Genomic DNA, 20,932 nt, shown 5'->3' on the forward strand with positions numbered 1-20,932 from the left:
CTTTTTACAAATAGTGTAAATACATTGCACCATTGGAACAGAAAAGAAAGAACTGGAAACTTTCAAGTCTTCTGATTCATAGAAATAAGGGAAAAAAAAAGGTTATTTTTGAATTTACAGGAGCCAGAACTTCTCTCCTTTTCTGTTCTGTGGTGACGTAACTAATATCATAATATGTTAGAGAATCCCACAGCAATGACTTCCTGTTCCATACACATGACATTTTAATTCCTAAGAGTGTGGACTGTTGCAATTGACAGTATATTTCGCTGATAACTAAGAGTTTTGGCAAGGAAGAAACACAAATGTTTTTTCACAAAAATATACATTTGGTACCACGTGATTTTAAAAAGCTTGATTCCATTTATGACTTCTATAGTGCTGGCAACACAGATGTAGCAAGGCCCTCTTTTTCCCCAAACATTAAATCATAATAAAGATCTTCACTGGGATTCCACTCCCAGCAAGAGCAAAGATGAAATTAAACACACACAGAAGTGTATCAGAATGCTTCCCAAATTATATTTTTATGACTTAAAAACAAGAAAAATAAAACAAAACAAAGAAAAAACCAGAAAACAAAGAAATAAAACAACAACACAAAATCATCCAAAGCAAAAACCACTAAAACACCAAAACCACCCTATGCTTTATATACATATGTATAATTTTGTTTGTGTGCTGTTATTTTCAAAGTTAAGGTCAAGAAACACTGTGAGATAGATGAAGAGTTGAGCCTTTTAAAGGCTTTTGTAAAAGTCAGCTTTTGTTCAAATCTTCCTCTGGTTAAGGAAAGTTGATACTGAGGGAGTGATCCAAAATTGCACTTAATGAGCAAAAGTGCAACTCTGGTGGAACTTGTATATCTTCATTTGTGAGAGAGACATCCAAAATCATCCGTCCAAATCCACTTTAGGGCCTGAGAGAGTATCACTCTTCACACATCCACAGGTGCTTCCATTTCTGCTACTGCTTTCCCACACAATTCCTAATGAGTTTATAGGGCAAGACAGAATCGTATTCCGGAATCATTGATTTGGTGGATGTGCTTAATACATGCCTAAAATGCAGAGTTCTCCAAGTTTGATCCAGGGAACCTGAGAAGAAAAGTATGCTACCCACCTAAGTGGACTTTGCTCTAAAGTTAAAGCACATGGCAATATCTCCAGTATTTAAATTTCTAATGACTCAGTAGAAAATAGCTTTAAACAAAAACCTTGTCAAGTAATTTAAAATCAAGCTCAGAGCCATATTAAAAAATGTTTAATTAGGGAGCAGCACCACTGAATCTGGAATTGGGACCTGTTTGTATCTTATTTAGTCTCAACCTGCAAGTAAGCCAAAAGTCTTAGAAACTGATGGCACACCTTTTGGACACTTTTAGATTTATGGAAAGGTAAAATAAGAAATGTAAAAGGGAGGGTAAGAGTAAGCCATGCAGGGGAAATAGTAGAATGCATGTCTCCAGTGGAGAATAGAATATTTTAAACTACAGTGATATCCTAAGATGCCTCCAGTCACATGGGAATATCACTCCAGACATACACAATGAACAGAAGGGTGACATAACAGGCTTCTCCACATCACCAGGGAAAGAGAGACAAACAGAATCTCTGCATTTGAGTTATTTTGCTGTGCCTCAGGTTTTCCCCCAAGAAGGTTCAGACAGCAGCGACAGCGGATTGAGATGGCTGAGCACCAGAGCAAGAGACAGCCAGAACCAATGGATTCGTCATTGTCTGACAAAGGCACTCTCAAAAGAAAACAGGCCTTACAATAACACTGGTAACATTAACAGTGTATTCACAGAGCAGGTAAATTAGTGAGAAGTGTTCACGTGTACAAAATATTTGCTCTCTTTTTAAAAGTTTACTGCTATTGTTATTATTACCTGACAAGGAAAGGTGTAGGCAGCTGTACCTTTAACAGATTCTGGGAAAAAGCATTTGATAGTGGCTGTTATGTCATGTGGAGAACCATGTTATGCAATGCAGAGCAGCTAAAATTTAAACATTAAATTTAATGAACTCCTGTCAGGTTCCTTGGCTAGGAATGATTTTTGAATGATAAAATGTGGGTGATATAATTTCAGATTTGAACTTGCTGTGATATCTCAAGTTCACATGTACCTTCCTCCACTATCTCTATTCATGAAGAAATCAACATTTTTAGAAACAGGGCTCATGGGTGACTGGAAGATTTAAATAAAAATTTGAGAATACATTTCAGAGTCTGTGTACATACAAAACCATTCTCGCTTGAGAACTTAGTAAAATGTGAACATCAAGGTAAGTAGCACTGCCCACTATCAAGGTAAACTACATTTGCATCCTGCACATCCCAATATCTCCCCACCATGGAATATTTATAATATTTACCATTTGGGTTTTATTTCTCTAGGGGTAGTGCTTTTACTCCATTTTTTCTTCTCTATGTTTTACTTTTAAATAGTAATTCTATTTCTGTATGAAACCTCTGTGGAAAGGATGAAACTGAAATTGCTTTACCAGAGTGTTAACTATATTGGATATTGATTCCATAGTTATCCTTTAATGAAAAGGATATAAAGGCTCATCTTAGTATTCAGTGAACATAAATAGGGCCAAACACCTCCTTGAAATTTTCTGTAGAGGTTCAAATCCCAAATGTTTCTTAGCACTAATTTTGCCATTCATTGTACTACTTCCATTTATAATAAGATTAATCAAAATTATTTATTTTCTTTTAATAATGAATTTTAAAATCTTAAAGCATTTTCTGTCAATAAATAAAAAAATGTGATATTTAAAATTTAGACACAGTAGAGTCATCTGTTTGGAAACTTTGTAGGGAGGCAGTAGAAAGACAGTTGAACTGCCACAAAGTCATTGTAATTTGAGATGTTCCTGGACATTTGTTAGAAAACTGCAAACAGGATGCAGCATTCTGTAAATTTAGAAGCTGTATTTTAAAGACTCCTGTTACATAGCTCAGTAACTTAACATAGCTAAATTAAGGTAGTAAATTAAAGCAGACACAGAAGGGTAGAACAAGGAATATTAAAAATTTACATCATCTTGGAGTATTTATCCACACCCAATGTGTCTTCAGTAACTTTAAATAACTACCTCGGCAGTTACACTTTCCCTGCTGAGTATGAGGTATTTGAAACTCATTTACTGATAGATGTGTTTTGTGGATTTCCATAGATAACAGGCATAATTCTGAGTTACTAAAAATACCACCAACTGGCTGTCGTGCAAGCTTTGAAAAGTCTCTTATCTATTTTCATATGAACCTTGGGCTGCACGTTATTTTCCTCACCGTGACCTCACTAATTCTCCCTGTCCAGAATTTAATAGGCAGCACTTCTGAACATCCCTGGGGGTTCCAAATCTGCCTGACAGGAAATTTGCTGACGCTGCTGCTCGATGACTGCTGTGCTCTCCTCTTGATGGGTGCTACACTGCAGCACTCCTTCAAATGTTGCCCATTCCAGTACAAACAGAAAATGTGCTGCTCAGTGATGGAGATGGTCAGCAACTCATCATATCAGGTGTGTGGAGAAATATATAGGTAACTTAAGAACAATATAAAGTGGGCTGAAAATGCAGCATTTTAAACCTCTTCACTACTTCAGAATGTGTATTTATTTTAATACACAGGCTTCACCAGGTGGTGGATAGAGAATCATCATTCATGTTTCAATGGCAAAGAAATGACAAAGAAATCAGCTCAGGAAAAAATGACCAAAGTCAGCCAGAAAACCAAGGACAAGTCTGGAAATAACACTCGCATTTTCAGTCTTTTCCTCAGCACATTATTGACCAGACCAGTAAGTTTAAATGTAAATTCCATGTGAAATCTGAACCCAGCTGCATTTTCATAAACCCTGCCAGTGTTGCAGGCATCAAATTTTTTTCCAGGAGATCTTGTATGTCTTTTCCCAGTCCCTGAGGCACTCTGTTGAACATTGAGGTGCATGGGAACAACACTGTAATTCCCACTTAGAGGGTGATGTGGTTACAGAAAGATCTGACGCATGGTATCACTGTGTCCCTTGACCAAAATACAGGTGAAATGGGTAGGCCAATGCTAAACCATATTACCTCTTTCTGCTCATACAGCAGTCTTTTTTCTGCCATGATTCTTCATAGAAATGAGCAAAGTCACATTAATTTGGACCTCCAAAAACACCATATTAAATATGTAACACAGCACAACCACGTAGTGACTCCTGCCCTATAATCCTTTCCCAAATGAGCCCTCCCAGCCAGTTCAAGGAGACAAAGACCCATAGAATGCTATTCTGGTTAAATCAAACTGTACTGCTAGTCCATTGCTAGCACTGAAGAAAAAAGTTATTGTTTCAACAAGCCTGAGTTTACTATCTTTCCTGAAGGGTACATATATATTAATACATGTCTCTCAAGGAATTAAATGAGTAAATTAACCCCAAGCATTGATGAGATCTGCTACAGGTAGTGAACCAAGTTCCTCAAAAGCTCTTTGAGAAACCTTTTCTCATTTCCTGTCATTTTAAAAGAAATAAAAGTCTATGCTCTGTATTGCTTTTTCTTTAGGTAAACACATTTTTATTCTGCCATAAAGAAATCTCCTCCTGCCATTTTTCCCTGCTGTGAACAGCAACCTACCAAAAAAATAAAACCTTAAAGGTCACACTGGAAGGAAGACATATATTACAGTTTCAGATACAAGTCTCAAAGACCTGAGAAATGCTTCGTTCAGATTCAAAAAGCTACACAAAGAAAGGAACTGCAATTTATTGATATTAAATCTGTCTTCAACCTTCCAAATAATTATTTTAAATAAAAGGTTTCTCTTGCAATGTTAACTACAGAGTATGCCTAGATTAAGCCAATTGAATTTTGCTGATCCAATGAGATTGTTTACACTTTCAAATGGGGGGGAAGATTTTATAAGTCACTTTAAAAAAAAGGAGAGAAAATAATTCCACTTGTTGAAATACACAAAGCTTTTATTTCCTGAGCTTTATCAGTAGATATGGTCTCTGAGGCAGGGTAAATTTTTAGCAATTTATTTTGTATAGATGAAGTAACTACACAGATCTACAGGTGAATTTACCTGTTTTTCACTCAGAACTAGTTGTGATTTGTATAGCTTACTAAATTAACAGTGAAGCAATCAGGTCTGAAATGCGACAGCCTCCAGCCCAGAGCACAAAATATTTTCATTTCTGAGCCCATTTTGCCTAGGAGGTAAGCATGGCAATATGTATTGTTTTCTTTCATTGCTGAGGCACCCGAGGCACAGTGAATTTCAGGCTTCTAACCTGGCTGGGACAAGGGGGCTTTTCTGCCACAGAAAGAGATGGGAAGCCCTAAAGAACAGGAATAATAGTACAGCTGAAGCACTAGCAAGTATTTCTGCCCAAAATGTTAAAGAACAGGAGCTAGTGGAAAATGGATCACCCTCACATTGATCCCATTGCTCTTATCTGGAATGCCTTTCTTCCCATGGTCTGAAAGGGTTTCCACGGAATTGGTGTTCATGGTGCAAATCAAACACAATGACCTTTTCAAATCCTGTTCTACCTCAAATGTCCACACAGGTGGCATTACTACCTTCACTGCTGCTGGCAACAAGAGGGAGGGGATTAAGCCCTGAAGAGACCAGCAAGAATAAACAGAGCACAGGAGTTCTGTGCAACAGTGATTGAAATTCAGAGCACTTATTTCGCTTTTCTTGACTTCAGTACGCAGCTGCAGGGTTTAATTCTATCTTTCACTGTAAATTCATTTCAAGTATGTAAAAAATGCAGTAATAGGGAATTATCATAAATGTAAAAGAAAGGGGAAGCAACCACTATATGTGTAATTATCATTATTATATATGGATACAATTATATATAAACATATATGTTTATACATATATAAATAAAATAAGAAGTCCTTTTATCAATAGTGTTGGAAATATATAACAAAAGGATATGGAATTCCATCGCCTAGCAGTTAGCAAACCTAACTTGAAAGAGAATTTTTTGTTTCTAGGAGTGCTGCAGATTGTATAATTCCCTATCCCTACTCTGCAGGCTGTATAATTCCCTATCCCTACTCAGGTTTCAGAAGGCTTAGACAAATGGTGGCATGCACATGGCCAAAACCTGGAACCAAAACCTCTCACCATGGAATGAGATTTAAAAAAACTCCTGTATTTTTATGTCTTACTATTTACCTTCAAATCAGGAATATTTGATTCCATTACTTGAGGAAAAAAAATAAATTGCTGACAAAATTTTTCAGTGACTCAGATTTGTCCGTGGGGAGTCTCAGCCTAGCACTTTTTATCTGACTTGGATTAGTGAACTGGTGTCTCTGGGTATCTCTCCACCAGCTCTTTAATTCAGATGTGGTGCAGACCTGTGGAAATAAATCTCCCTCTTCTGCTCCAGTCTCACTTTGGTACACTTAGATCCATCTGAAGTCATTTATTTTATAAAACTACATCAGCTGGACAGAAAAGGTAGCAAATCCAAGCAGAAGAGGGAGGAAGGGGAATGAAGGAGGGAAATTCAACTAGCAAAATGCCTTCAAAGTAACAAACCTTCCTCACTGAGCTATAAAAAGTCCTCTTCAATGTCCAACAGCACATACCACAAGACTAGGAATACATGAATAATGTACCCTTTCAAGAAAAAAAGAACTACATAGAATTCTTGGAAATAGACTTTGTCAACAATCTTCATGGGGTAGGCAAAGGTCTGATTTGCCTCCATTTTCTATTCCTGACAATGTTCTGTGCACAGCTTCTCCCCCACTACCCAGGGATTAAAGACAGAGAAAAGAGAATGAAGCAAAGAGAGATAAGAAAAAGGCAGTGGCTTTGATACTTCCCGAGTGTTCTTTGCCTTCATGTGTTTAGGAAAATCGAGTGCCACAAAAAATAGATGATGAATTAAAAAACCCAACAGTAAAAAACATTAGATGAAAGACTTCTTGATCTTCTTCACTCAAACTTCTGCCTGAAAAACAATGTTTCATCTCTCTGTACTTAATAAAAAGACAGAATAAGCAAAACACTGTCCCTGAAGCAAAACTCTCCTTTACAGTATGTTTTATGATGCTTCATCAAGTGTGGTCTCAGAGAATGGACACTGTGAACAGAGCTACAATGCCTTCCTTGTCTGTGCCTAATTTATTTAGCATGGAACTTTTGATGGCCGTGTCTAAACCTTATCCACTTGTCCCATCTCCAACAATTGATATAGTGGAACATTGAAGCAACAATGCCATCACCCAAAGAAAAAATTAAAACAGAAAAATTAAAGTTATAAAGGCAGGGCTTTTCCTTCATGGAAAAGGAAGAGGTGCCATCTGATGCTTAGCAAGGATCTAGTCTCATGCTACTTGTTCATAAAAAGAAACTGATACCTGTGGTGGAAGGAGAACCCCACATTCTCTGAATTTTAAGTCTCTTCTCTACACAGCAAAGACTAATATGTGAGGGAAAAAAAAAATCTTCAGAGAAGGGATCTCTGCCAGTTGGCAGTGACACACCAAACTTGAGACTTTCAGAAGTCTTTCAGAAGTTATTAAAAACAACAAGAAAAGGAAACTGCTCATTTTAGATTCTCCTATTTGCTAAGGTGGCATTCCGAGGCTGAGCTGGGTGTGAATTGCTACAGTTGAGGTCATTCTATTTTGAGGGCAGCCTTTTTCTGAAGACAACATAGCTCCTGAAAGTGTAAACTGTTTTTTCTCACCTTTGTGGGATATTAGCTAGGAGCTCTGGTGGTGATCAGTCCAAAGTCAGCATTGTTGGCTGTATTTTTCTCATCTCAGAAAAATAAAAGGCTTTTGGTTTCCTATGAAAAGGCATAGTAGTGAAAGAGGGACTACCATATCAGAAAAACTCAATCTCCCCTGGATAGTGTCTCATATTTACAGTGCCATATAACACAAGTTTGTGAAAGCCAGGGTTTGGGAAAATACTCTTTTATTTCGTTGGTTTTTGGAATCCTTTATTTTCCAAACCAATTTAACCTTGAGGCACCATTTAAAGGATAATCCACATTTGTCTCTTTCCTAAGCCAAATGAATATTCACAACTGGAAACAAAAGAACACAGAGGATTAACTGAGAAACAGCCTTTTAAATGATGAATGATGAAGAAATAAGGAAGGATAAGAATAGCTGTGAATGAGCTGCTCATCTTCTCAATGTAATTGAGAAGTGTTTAAACTAGTCAGAGATCTACTGTCAGGGGTTTTAAAAGGTGGGGTTGTAAAAGATGGGACAGAAAACTACAGAAGTACCTTCGGGCTGTTAAGGGAGTGTGACAATGGAAACTGGCATTCTTGGTATTCTTGGGGACTGGGAACAAACACAGTATATTATCTTTCCCATAAAATGTCAAACTCACTGGAGGCCAAGAGGTGAATCAATTTATCCATGGTGTAAAGTCAGGGTAGTCTATGGAGTATTATTAAAAATTAATATAGCCCATTTCAATGCTACAGGTTTGATTTGTAGCTGTAGTAGTTTAACAGATGTTTAATCTGATAGAGAATGTAAATGGTTCAAAGAATGACAGTCAGAGCAACTCCAGGGGCAGTAGTTGGTACTTATATGGCTTTGCTGTAGAATCATAAAACCAAATAATCATAGCTTAGTTATAAAATTCTGCATGATCTGAAACAAGTAATTAATTTTTTTTCACTGTTGATTGTTGCAGACATCTTTTATGAAAAATCCTTTTCTTAGGATTTTTCCTCCTGAGAAGCTGGAGGCCTCAGGAACAAAATGTAAACATTGATTATCTGCTGCTGTGGAATGCAACAGGTGCATCTGTGATTGGCCTCATGTTTGGAATTAATGGCCAATCACAGTCAGCTGGCTCAGACTCTCTGTCCGAGACACAAACCTTTGTTATCATTCCTTTCTATTCTTAGCTTAGCTAGCCTTCTGATCAAACCTTTTCTTCTATTCTTTAGGTACAGTTTTAATGTAATATATATTATAAAATAATAAATCAAGCTTTCTGAAACATGGAGTCAGATCCTCATCTCTTCCCTCCTCCAAGAACCCCTGTGAACATGGTCAGAGTTGATTTCTCCATCTGCACAAGGGAAATCATGACACACACAGAGGGTGGTGATAGAACTCCTTCAGTTTTAAACTGTAAAGTGAAATCCCTTGAGAAAAATTAATTTATTGCACTAAGTTTGCTAGATTTAGGTAATATTTATATTCAAGGACATGAGGTATTTTTTTATCTGGATATTATAATGCTGCAAGTAGATCTGCTCTGAAGTCTATTTAGACAAACACAGAATATGCCCACGAGGTTCCTTTAAGCTTCAGTAGTGACTTGCACATAACCCACCTGCAGAAGTGTCTCCACCTCACCCCACCTATCAGTGGGAACCTGCTGCACGACAGGGTTATTTGCCTTGCTCTTTCCAAAAGTATAGCACAGCTAAGTGCCCTTTAACAGCATTGTTGTCATCCTGCTTTGAAGCTCTCAATAAGATTGTTTAACCTATTGTTTCAGCCTCCATAATTAGAAGGAATAGAGGGAAGATGAGAGCCATGGGGGCTGTATTTGCACTGTGTAATGGAGCAAACTGTGGATATTCCTTAACTGCTACAGGCTAAGGCTGCCCTAAGACTGGAACATGATTATGTTAACATGGAAAGGGTCCTGTGCTAGTAAAACACCTTTTCCTGGAGCTGTCTCAGGCCCTGTGACAGGGTCTGGGCTGCAGCACTGCAACAAGAAGAGTGAGCTGCTGAGGGCCAGGTCTCCATCACTGAATGCTGCAGGGATCCCGGCACAGCACAACCAGAGATGGGATTTCTCCATTCAGCACTTTGGGTGGTGTATTCAAAATGCAGCTGGGAAGGGGCATGGCAGAGTCACACACAAGGAGCACAAAACTGTCACACTGAGTGTAGCAGTCTGAACAAGCCTGAAAAACCCAGCAGAAGGTTATTAATTTGTGCAAAGTTTTGGAAATGTTGAAGCACAGCCTCCAGACCAAGGCAGCCCTTTCAGTTGCCTGGTGCAATTCATGTCCCAGGCCAGGACCCCTTCTCTGCCTTGCCTGCAGCACAGTGACATCTCAGCCCCTGGCTGACCTGTTACGCAGCACAGGAGTGAAGCTGCAGCTGTCACATTTTGTCCTATTTGCTGAAAAATTCCAGTGGCTGCAGTGCTATCAGTCATGCAAAACTCAGCGCGGACTGATATCCCCTTAATGCTCTTTGATTACTCTGTGTGCTCCCACATAAGACATAATAGCCAGCATGTAACTGTTCTGTTCATTAATTTTCATTTTTTCTTCCAGCTCTCTCTGTGAAATTAAAAGTATGTAGAAAATTGTAGCTTTCCTGTCTTCTCTAGAAGGTATTTTCATTATTCTTTAAATAACAAAGAGAGTCGAGATGTGCAAAACCCAACAGTTTTATAAAAATCTGATTTTAACTTTTGTTATTTCACCCACTTAAGTTTGATCTAACTAAAAGTTATCATTAATCTCTTACTTTCAAAGATTTTTAAACCCCAAAGATCTCTGGCAGAATAAGGAAGGAGTTCAAGTCCAATATAAATAGAAGTTTTACTTGAGTGACTTTCAGGAATCATATCTGTAGTATAAAATGAATAAAAGTTTAAAAATGTCCAGATGAAAGCTCTTAAAAAAAAAAAAAAAGAGTCATACACTTTCTGGGGGACAAAGTTTTCAGAATTTGAAAATTTGACCATTTATCTACCTTCTCAAATTCACCATCACTGAATTTGCTTTTCCTGCAGTGTTCCAGAACCCTCTTTCCCATGGATGATTCATTTGGTACATTATATAAGATTTTACTTTACAGTTCTCATAGAAAATAAAAATAAAATTGAATGCATGGCTAGGGAACAGATTGACCTTTTATACTTCCAGATTCTTCACAGATGTTTTCTTTAATGATTTTTTCATTTGCCAACACTGTTTCCTAATTTCCTTTTTTTATTTTATTTAATATCTCCTTGCACCTGCAAATCTGAAAACACTGTAACATGTCACTACATACTCACAGCACAAATCTGTGAATAGGAAACAGGCACAAGGTGATAAAGTCACTTGCCAAACCTTGCAGGGTTGTGCAGTTCTAGGAGCACAATCTAGCATGTTATCTTTTGTAACACACTGGAAAATATTTCACATCTCTGCCAGTAGCCGAACCCTTCACTCACCTTATATCTAAACAATTTCTGGATCGTGGAACTGGGGTCTTTAGAAGCTAATACAGTCCTAAGTTATAATAATCACAGTGATTACAGTTGATAATGCAAAGCAGCTTGAAGTTGCTTTTCGGTATTTTTGACTACATCCATTTTTGCATGTACTGATGTTCTGTGGTTCATCTAAAAAGAATGGATCAGTTTCTTTGCACACAGGAAAATCCTCCCCTGCTGCAGACTTCCCATGGTGACACCTGAAGTGTGCTCTGTGCTGCAGAGAGGCTCCAGTCTCTGTGAGCATTCCTTCCCACAGGAAAAAATCTGGCTTGAAGCGGAGGTAGGAGGTGGAGAGGATGGGAGTCTATTCCCACAAGTGAGATGCACTTCTGTATCCTGCAGCTGAAACTACTGAGTACAGTCCCCATAGCTGACCAGCCTGACACTGAAAAAGGGAAATTAATTTCTCTGACTTCTGGTAGGTGGGGACACAAGGTGTGGACCTAAAATAGAAAGATTGTTAATTTTAGGAACTTTTTTCAAATATTTTAAATCTGTGTGTAGAATATCTATAGAAAATATTTTTAAATTAATATTTTCAATATTAATTCTAAGAGACAAAATTTGTCAAGAAATCAAAGCATAACATATGCCATTAAAGTCTAATAAAAAACCTTAAATTTAAGTTATGAGCATTTTACACAGACATGCAGACTGACTACATGAAGCTGGCAAAAGAAAAAATCCTAAAAACTAACAAACAAATGAAAAATTTCCCACCTCCTACTCCAAAATTCCACCATACAGATTTTCTATCTACATTAACTTTTCTTGGATAGATATCTGTGAACACACTGATGGAAATTGCTACTAGTTTTGATGAGCTACAGAACAGATGCATAGAAGGAAGGAGGGAGGGTGAGAGATTGTGCAGAACTTCATAAATAAATGTTTTATGCTTATTCATTAATGTTGTGCAGAGAAATATGATAAATAACAATTACAGAACTATCCGTGTCTGTAAATAAAACTGTGCAAGGGAAAAGAAGAGAAATTTGTTTCCAACCATCTTTATGCCTAAAGAATGTCTCATTTCTCCAATTAACACTTCCAGTCTTCTGTTCTGAAAAAACAGCTGGATGAAATGTCTCTGCCTCAAGCAGGGATTGGAGGACGTGCCTCCTAACATGCATTTTCCTTGGTCTAAGTGTCACAATTCCCTCTGAATGATGCCACAGATGTGATTGACATGACAGTATCTTAAAACTAAACAGAAGCAAATTGCCCAAAGGCATCAGCAGTCAAAACATTGCTGGTAATTACTCTTGAAGGTAGAAATTCCTCCAGGGATACCTTTCCGATCAAACAATTAAAATCCATGTTATCAGACACAAGTTTGGTTTCTGTGATTTTGTTTGGATTGAAAGACGTGGAAATTTCTGCAATATTTCTCCATTTTCTGAGATGTTCACATTTTTTGCTTCCATTTCCCTGTTTTCTCCTCTCCAATTTTTTTTCTTCTTTTAGATGCAGAGACTTGTTACTAGCTCACTGTGGAGTTTTGAGATATGTGACAAAATATTTCTGCAGCACATCAAGGAAATGTAGCCAGTGGCTCCAGGTGGGTAGAAAGCATTTGTGGGCTGTTTTTCCCTCCTTCATTCAACATATAGAACTTACAAATTCATTGTGTTAAATTTTGTGTTTCTTTGGTCAGCTTAGGGTGTGGTTTCTCCATATATGCCTCTAACCATGCAGAGGGATGATGGCAGATGTAGGGGGATAGAATATAAGTAAAGAAAGGTAGTATAGAAAGTAATCTTACCCCCTAAAGAGTTGCAGCTGGGTTAATTATTAAAGATTAGGAGCAGGCCTGATTTTAACAGGCCACAGCTGTAGCCAGTAAGAAGAGTGTTATAAAAGAATGGATGGCATGGCTGGGCTGGGCTGGGGGAAGGGGAAGGGGAAGGGGGAGGGGAAGGGGAAGGGGAAGGGGAGGGGGAGGGGAGGGAAGGGAAGGGAATGGAATGGAATGGAATGGAATGGGAAAAGGAAAAATCTAGAGCCAGTTGGCTGCTGTGAGGATGAGGAAGAGTCAGTGCCTAGAGGAATTACCTATAAGAAACATCAAGGAGCTATGAAACTCCAGCAATACGGAACCCTTGCAATACAATGACATCAGGCAGAGCCACCTGAAGTGGTAGGATATCCATACCACAAGTGTTGTATCCCAGTAGTGTACCAGTGCATCAATACCCATCCGTTACACAAATTTCTGATGCACCAATCTGATTTTTTTCCTCTTTTTTGTGGAAAAAGATATTCACACCAAATTTCAAGTGCAATCAAAGTTGAGGTACTGCCACATGTAAAAGACTGAACCCTTAATTACTTCTGATCCCACTGCCAGTGGTCAGGCTCCATGGCCAGCAGGAACCCCAGCTCCAGGGAGCCTGAACTCCAGCTCACCTTGACATCATCATCTGGATCAAAGCCTCTAGAACACTCCTAACTCACACTCCTATTGCACACACAGCAATACAACAGGACAGTTTTAATTAAGGGATGTAATTGTACATTGCAGTGAAGAAGGATGAATTCAAGCACTCGTGAACTTTATGCATTTGTTTATCTCCTGTCGAGCCCCCAGGGCTTTTGACCCATGCTGGAGCAATTGTAGAACATTAGTGGAAGCAAAGACACTTTAAAATCCTCATTGCAAAATTGCTTTAATGAGTAATCAGCAGCACATCTTTAAGCTTGTCACACTGACCTTTCCCTGCATGCTTTCTCTATTTTTTTTTTTTGCATTAACAGCATTTTTACTTAATGCTCTGTTAAAAAAAAAAAAAAGGGCTGTGGAGAAGGATTTTAAAGCTTTTCTTTTAATTCTAACAATGAAATACACATATTTCACTTCTAAAACTTGCTGATACTATAAATTGTGTGACTGCAATGAAAAAAGATACTTTGTCAGGATGACACCTTGACAGTGCATGTGTATGAGCCCACTGCAGTGATTTCCTTGTTGTGTCTGCTTATTCCAACAGCCCAAACAAGGTTTTCCCCCACATTTGTTTGCACAGGTATTTGCAAACAGGTTAAAAAGGCGATTAATGCTTAAAAAGTATTGAAAATATAAACCAATACAGACCCCAGCATTGATGAGCATATCAAAATCAGAAACACTGAGGCACAGAAGATTGTTAATTCTCTTTGATTTTGAACGCATAAATGGTCTGATTTCACTGCCAGCACATGTGCATCAGAACTAAGAACTAAAATAAGCTAGGCATGGACAGAGGCTGAACAGAGGACTAAAAACATTAAAATTATGAAAAAATAGTAAAAATAAGTAGGGAAAAAGGCACAGAATTGGAAATAATGGAGATAATATACACACAACTGAATTCTGACATTTTGGCCACAATTTCTAAATAAGCTGTAACTTCCTAATTTGTGATTTGTTGAAGCCTTTCCAGACAGAATTTTGCATGGGAAAAATATATGTACAGCTGTACTGCAGCGTTTCATAAATTCATAACTTTGCTAATTGTTCTTGTTAAAAATTCAGAAGAAAAAGAAAATATTTAATTTGAAAGTTTTTTTAACCAAAATGTTTTGGTTTTAATCAATACTAAATGTCCTTTGATGCCTTTACATTCATTGATTTGGTCTGTTTTTAAAGCTGCCAGCAAAGAGAAAAAAACTGTTATTCAAGCAGGTCTAATTATAGAAAATGCATATGCAATTGAGAAAACCATGCATACTTAAGACAATTATTTGTGCTTGGACTTCTTCAAGCACTTTTCTGAGGACTATCTTTTCAGATATGTATAATTTCATTCCAGAATATTTTTTGCTCTTGTTTGAATACTGTTCCAATATTATCACACATTTGTGAGCAGAGAAGAAAGCAAATTTACTGTAAAACTGTGAATTTGCTGTTGCAATAAACCTTAGCTTTACTTAGAGTTGTTTGCAAACCTATTCTGTGATTTTTCTATTCTTATGTTCCATCTTACAGGATCAAGTGGACGCAAATAGAAATATGTAAATTGCTCCCAGTTGTGAGGAAGGAATAAAACACAATCTGAAGGTGGGCTTGTGAGCACTGGAGCTTGTGCAGATGCTTTCTTATATTTAGGCCTGTTGTGTTATTTTTGCTCTACATATTTATTGACATCAATACTTTCTTTCTTCAGCAGAATTTGAATTAGGAATAAAGGGCAAGTTGGAGGCATCAGGAATTATTCTCCTGAGCCAAACCAGCTTTTGAGTGGTCTTCTTGTCCAAGTGGTCATTAATAAAGATTTATCATTATAAATTTTTCATTAATACCTATTTCTCTTCTTACACATTTACCAGATAAACACTCAGTCCTCTCATTTTTGGGTTGTGCCAAATTTCCAAAGAGAGATTTCAGGTTTCTTTGGTTCTAAATCTTGTAAGAGGCCTTGGGCTGTCAGCTGCCCTTGAATGATTGTAAGAAAGTGAGAGGAAGGATTTTGAAGTTGAAAGTTTTCACTCATCCCCTGGCCCCTGATGCATTTGGATTATTTGGTGAGTTTGTTCAGTGGTTCCAGTGAGTGCTCTGAGCCCTCCCCAGAACCAGGGGTTGATGGTGGTGAGGATGGATGGGAGGTGGGGCTGGGCTCTGATAAGTAGCTCCCACAAGGCTGTTGAGCAGCACTCTGCCAGCAGGCTCATTTATTTTGCATCTCATTCTGTGAAGCTGCATTACTGCGCCTCTTTCAAAGTATGGCCTGGGAAGGACAGCAAGTGCATCCTCTGGAAAATGCAGGAGCTAAAAGCTTGCAGTTCACATCAACCTAAGGGCAAAGGTTTTGCAAAGGACTTTCGCAGAGCATCCAGAGTGAGGCAACATCTCTGAACAGCAGCAGCCTTTCCTTCATCTCTTCACAGGGATAAAGTGGGGAGTTTTCCTATTGCAAACATTTCTGGTGTACATTTCAAAGTCTCCATCACAGGCGATTATCTAAAGATATTCTCATTATCGTTCACAGAAACTCTTTTCAGCAATTTCCCAGATCTACCTCTGCAAACAAGGCTGCAGCACATCTTAGGTAACACTTTTACTTCTGAAAAGAGAAGTGTGAGCACGAGTGAACATTTTCATAGGCTACTTTCTTAAAGATTTGTAACACAATCTCAATACAAACATTAGAGTATTTATTAAAGTGTCACTGTGAGAAGGAGGAGTTAAGAGACAAAGGGAGTATAATTAAATTGCAAATATAGAATTTTGGAAAAAAATATTTTAATTCTGAAATAAGGATTTACTGAACTTTTTCATTGTGAAATAAAATTAATTAACCTCTGAGCAGTCAGTATTTTCCCTGCAAGGAATCCAGGATTCTGCTCTGTGAGGGTGAAGATGCCAGTTCATGTGCCTTTGTGTGACACATCTCACTGGTCACCTGTGAGGAATTTCAAACTTGCTTCATTGCAATTAATGCTAGCAGGGAAGAAGACTGCAGAGTATAAAATCATTCACGCTATTTTTAAAATTTTATTTTTAAAATCCTGTTTAATTTACTTTATTCGGTCACAAACCTTATTCAAATTTTCCCAGATGAATCCCTGACTTTCCCTTTGTTGCTTCTCAGATGACAGGCAAAGCTTGAAACAGAGGGGTGGGTCAGGAATGGGTTGTGCGATGCCATCCATATATTCCATTAGTTGAATCAGGATTTCTAAAATTAATTTTATCCTCTATTTTCCACTTTCATCTAGAGTTTATAGCCCTCTTTTGCAAACTGTGAAGGTGTAAATGTGGAAGACCTGAGGTGTTTTACTGTTAACTGTAATTGGTAATCCATTTATTGAATGATACCTTCAGGACTTTATTCTTCCAACCTAAGCCTGAGTTATCTAAAGGTACTACTAAATACATCTTATGAGCACAAACCACCTGCATTAGTTGTGGATTAGTGGATGAGCAGGATGCCCAAAACACAACTGAAGTGATGCCATGATGCAGCTGTGTGGCCACTTAGGGTATCTCAGATGTGTGGGGACATCAACATCCATGAGAAAAGCACAGCTGAGCAGCACTGGAGAGAACTCCTCAATCCACACTGGGGCATTCCTGCCTATGCCATTTATCAGAGATCAAATTGTATATGTGAAACAATTATTTAACGAACAGAAAGATCTGCATGAATTATGCTTTTTGCATTTCTTCAATTTATAGTAAATAATGTTCAATCAGATTAAATCAGAATGGAAAGCCATAATACTGGGATAATATTAAGTTCTTATAGGTAGATAATAAATTTGTTATGGTTTGTTGTGTGTTTATTACAGGGCAGTGGTTGAAATGTCAATGTTAATTTCTCCTGGATTTTATTGTTGGTGTTTTTGTTGCTATTTAACCATTCTGTTTCTAAGACTTTATCTGAAATCCTGAATCTATGAAACACAAACATTTTTAAGGAAAAAATACAGCATATAATTATTTTCCTTTTAAAAATAATTCAGTCTGTTCTATAGGTAGCAGAGAATGTTCAAGCACAGATCTATGCCATGAATTTGAACACACCCTGTCCAATATAAGATTTGAAAGGCAATTTTCTAAATTCCAGCAAACAGACTCTTTTCTGACAATGATGAGTCACTCTAGGATTTGGAAGTAAAAAAAAAAAATTAGAAAATTTTAATTCCTGTATGCCTATGGAAAGCAGCAGACATCAGACTTGCAAGATACTTTGGGAAAATTTTGCTTTAACGGTTTCCTTTAGCTGTCCAAATTGGAGAACATGAACTCATAATAGCCATCTTCCAGGCACAGCATTCAGAAACTGTAACATAGCATTTGGCTGACTCAAGCTTGTCTCTTTCTGTAACAGAAATTGGCTTCCCCGCTACCCCATGACTTACCATCAGTGGTAAACACTCTCCAGAACCCTTTTGAAAGGGATGATTCATCCCTGGGGTATTTTTAGGAATTTGTTAACTTGCATTTAGCTTAGTGTGCTGGTAGCCAATAAACAGAGTGAAGACAAGCCTTGAGTAGTCACACATAAACCATTTTGAATGCTATAATTGTACAGCATTATCTTGGTCTGTAGACTGAGTCATATGCTGGTTAAGCAGAATGGAAAAAACAGAATAAGACCGTTGCTACAACAGGGATTTTGATAAAGTGCTAAAGGAATCAGTGCTAGCAACTGGATTAAATTTATTTTTCCAGGATTACACCTGCTTGCTCCAGGCACAACTAGAAATTTGTGTGGATTTTCCCAAACTTACAGGTCTTATGTGTGAATATCACAAGAATCTTACTGGTCTTATGTGCCAATATCACAGAAATAACAAAGCCTAATCTACTGATATACCTCTCTGAGCAAGTTTGACTCCAGACAGAACCTTTTATGTGTCTTGTATTTCAATCCATCTGAAGCAAAAATGAAACACAGCAGGCACTGCCTGTTGTATGTGGCTGGGGACCAGGTTCTTGCTGACACTTGGAAGTATGCCCAAACTGAGGTGGGGATGAGGGGGGGACGGGGCAGGGGAGGGTGTGGAAGAAGAGAGAAGGAGAATGAGAAAGAGTTTTTTAGCAGCTGACCACCAATTCAAACCAAGTGCAAATCAGAAACAGGTTTTGCAATACTTAGCCTAACAGGAAGGTAATAAGTAAGTGAGATTTTACACCATCCTTGGGACTGTGAAACAGAAACCAGCTTTTGGCAGACAGATTAGGGGAATGCCACTTGATGGAGAATGGAAAGTGATGAGTTACAGGAACTTGGCACACTGATCAGATCATCTTATCCTCCCACTCCAAGCAATAAGATCCTGGCATCCTACTTTACACAAATATCAGAAACATGATCTTCATGAAAGCTCACATGTATTAGAAGCCAGTGACGCAGTCTGTCATGTTCCTCTGTAGAGATCTCTCCTTCAGCGTGTGTCATGAGTTGTCTGACTACGCTATGTATAATGAATTAAGCCTGAAAAGTAAACACTTAGCTGTTTGGAAAATATGAACAATTCTGCTTTTTCTTTTGAAGGATGTTGAATTGGTGAAAGAAGGATATTTTTCAAAGATCACAGTAAAATTGCACTAGATGACAAATAGAATTTTGATGAAACTCACGCCAAAAGTGTTGCAAAACCCTTTAATCACATGCCAAAGTACCTGCTGAGTTCTTTAGCACCCAATTAACGAATAAATGAACAGGTGAGAGGACAAAGATCCTTGGAGTCTGTCTCCTTTACAACTTGCCTGAAGGCTTCCAGGATTTTCAAATTCATAGGTCAACAGATGGGCTTATGTGGATTTAGGAGCCTGGGAACTCTGAAAGCCTCACAATTGCTGCCCTGGCTCTTCAGTGACCATGATAATTCCCAGCTTCTCAGAGAATGCTGCTCTCCATCTCTTTGCTTCGGACATAATGAAATATTCATTGAGCCAAAATGGTCTGTCTCTATGGTTTAGTAGTTTAGGACACCACCTGATTTAAAACAGGGATTTAAATTCAAGCTGATGGATGCCTTTATACTGAAATACCAGCTGGCACAGGAAATAGGATTCAGATCACTGTCCTAATTATCAGGGTGTATAGCAACTTTAATGCTCTGATCAATATTTTATCATGAAATGCAAAATGGAATAGAATAACAGAAGCAGTGGAAGAAGATACCTATCTCAATACAACACTTATGACATCTCTCAGGAGTCAGAAGGGTTTGAGTCCTTCTCTGCAAAAGGAATAGAAGCCAAGTCCCCTAATCCTGTATTGATATTTGGCAGCCCCATGCTCCTAGTTATGGCTGGAACTTTATTATGAGTGTTTTAGTACAAATTTGGGAATAGTTATACTTTCCATTACAGTACATTTTTCAGATCATTAGCTCTTAGGCAAAGAAATAAGATACAGTGCAAAGTTCCCAGATCTAGTAGATTTCCATCAGAAATCAGAAGGTGTTAACAATTTTGTTATACAATGTTATGTTAAAAACATTCTTGCAATTTACTAATTTAATTTAATCAGAAAAAAATAAAGTTGAGTGTAATGATAATTAACCAACAGTATTCAACAGCTAATTTATCACAAGTATTATAATTTTTTATTACATATACATAAATATATGTATATGTAACAATAGAAAATTGAAAATTCTTCCATCAAAAACTAGTTGTAAGTATTTAAGTTTGCATTATATCTTATTTGAAAGTTTTTTATACTATATCAAATTGTCTCCAATTTCAAACCTGCATTAAGACTAAAAGCTTTTTATAAGAGAAAGCCATCTGCAGATATACTTATAGCTGATGTTCCATCAGATTCTGTAGACCTATGTCAACCTTAGAGGTTATATACAATTACCATCACCCGCTTTGCTGCTACTTCTCTGTATGTTGTGAACAAGATGACATTAAGAGAATGTTTCTCCAAAGATTTTCTGGTACTATTGCTGCCTATTAACATAAAGAAGAAAGAGTATTACAATAAGCATGAAAGGTTTGCTGCTCTTTTGTTCCTTCATCTGCAGAGAAAGTTCTCTCATTAATTTCCATAAGACAAACATCTTCCCATGGTACCATCCAAGGAGGTACTGACAAAAATGAGACCAGATGCCTTTCAGTAATTCTATTTGAAACACTTTCTCTGTCAAAATTAGCAAAACAGAGTTGGAGCTGTCTGTTGAAAGAGCAATGAGATGAAAGCAATGCTGCAACCTGATATTCCTGTTGGGATTTCTTCAGCGTAAA

Source organism: Ammospiza nelsoni, chromosome 1 (genome assembly GCF_027579445.1).
Source record: "Ammospiza nelsoni isolate bAmmNel1 chromosome 1, bAmmNel1.pri, whole genome shotgun sequence".
NCBI lineage: Eukaryota > Metazoa > Chordata > Aves > Passeriformes > Passerellidae > Ammospiza > Ammospiza nelsoni.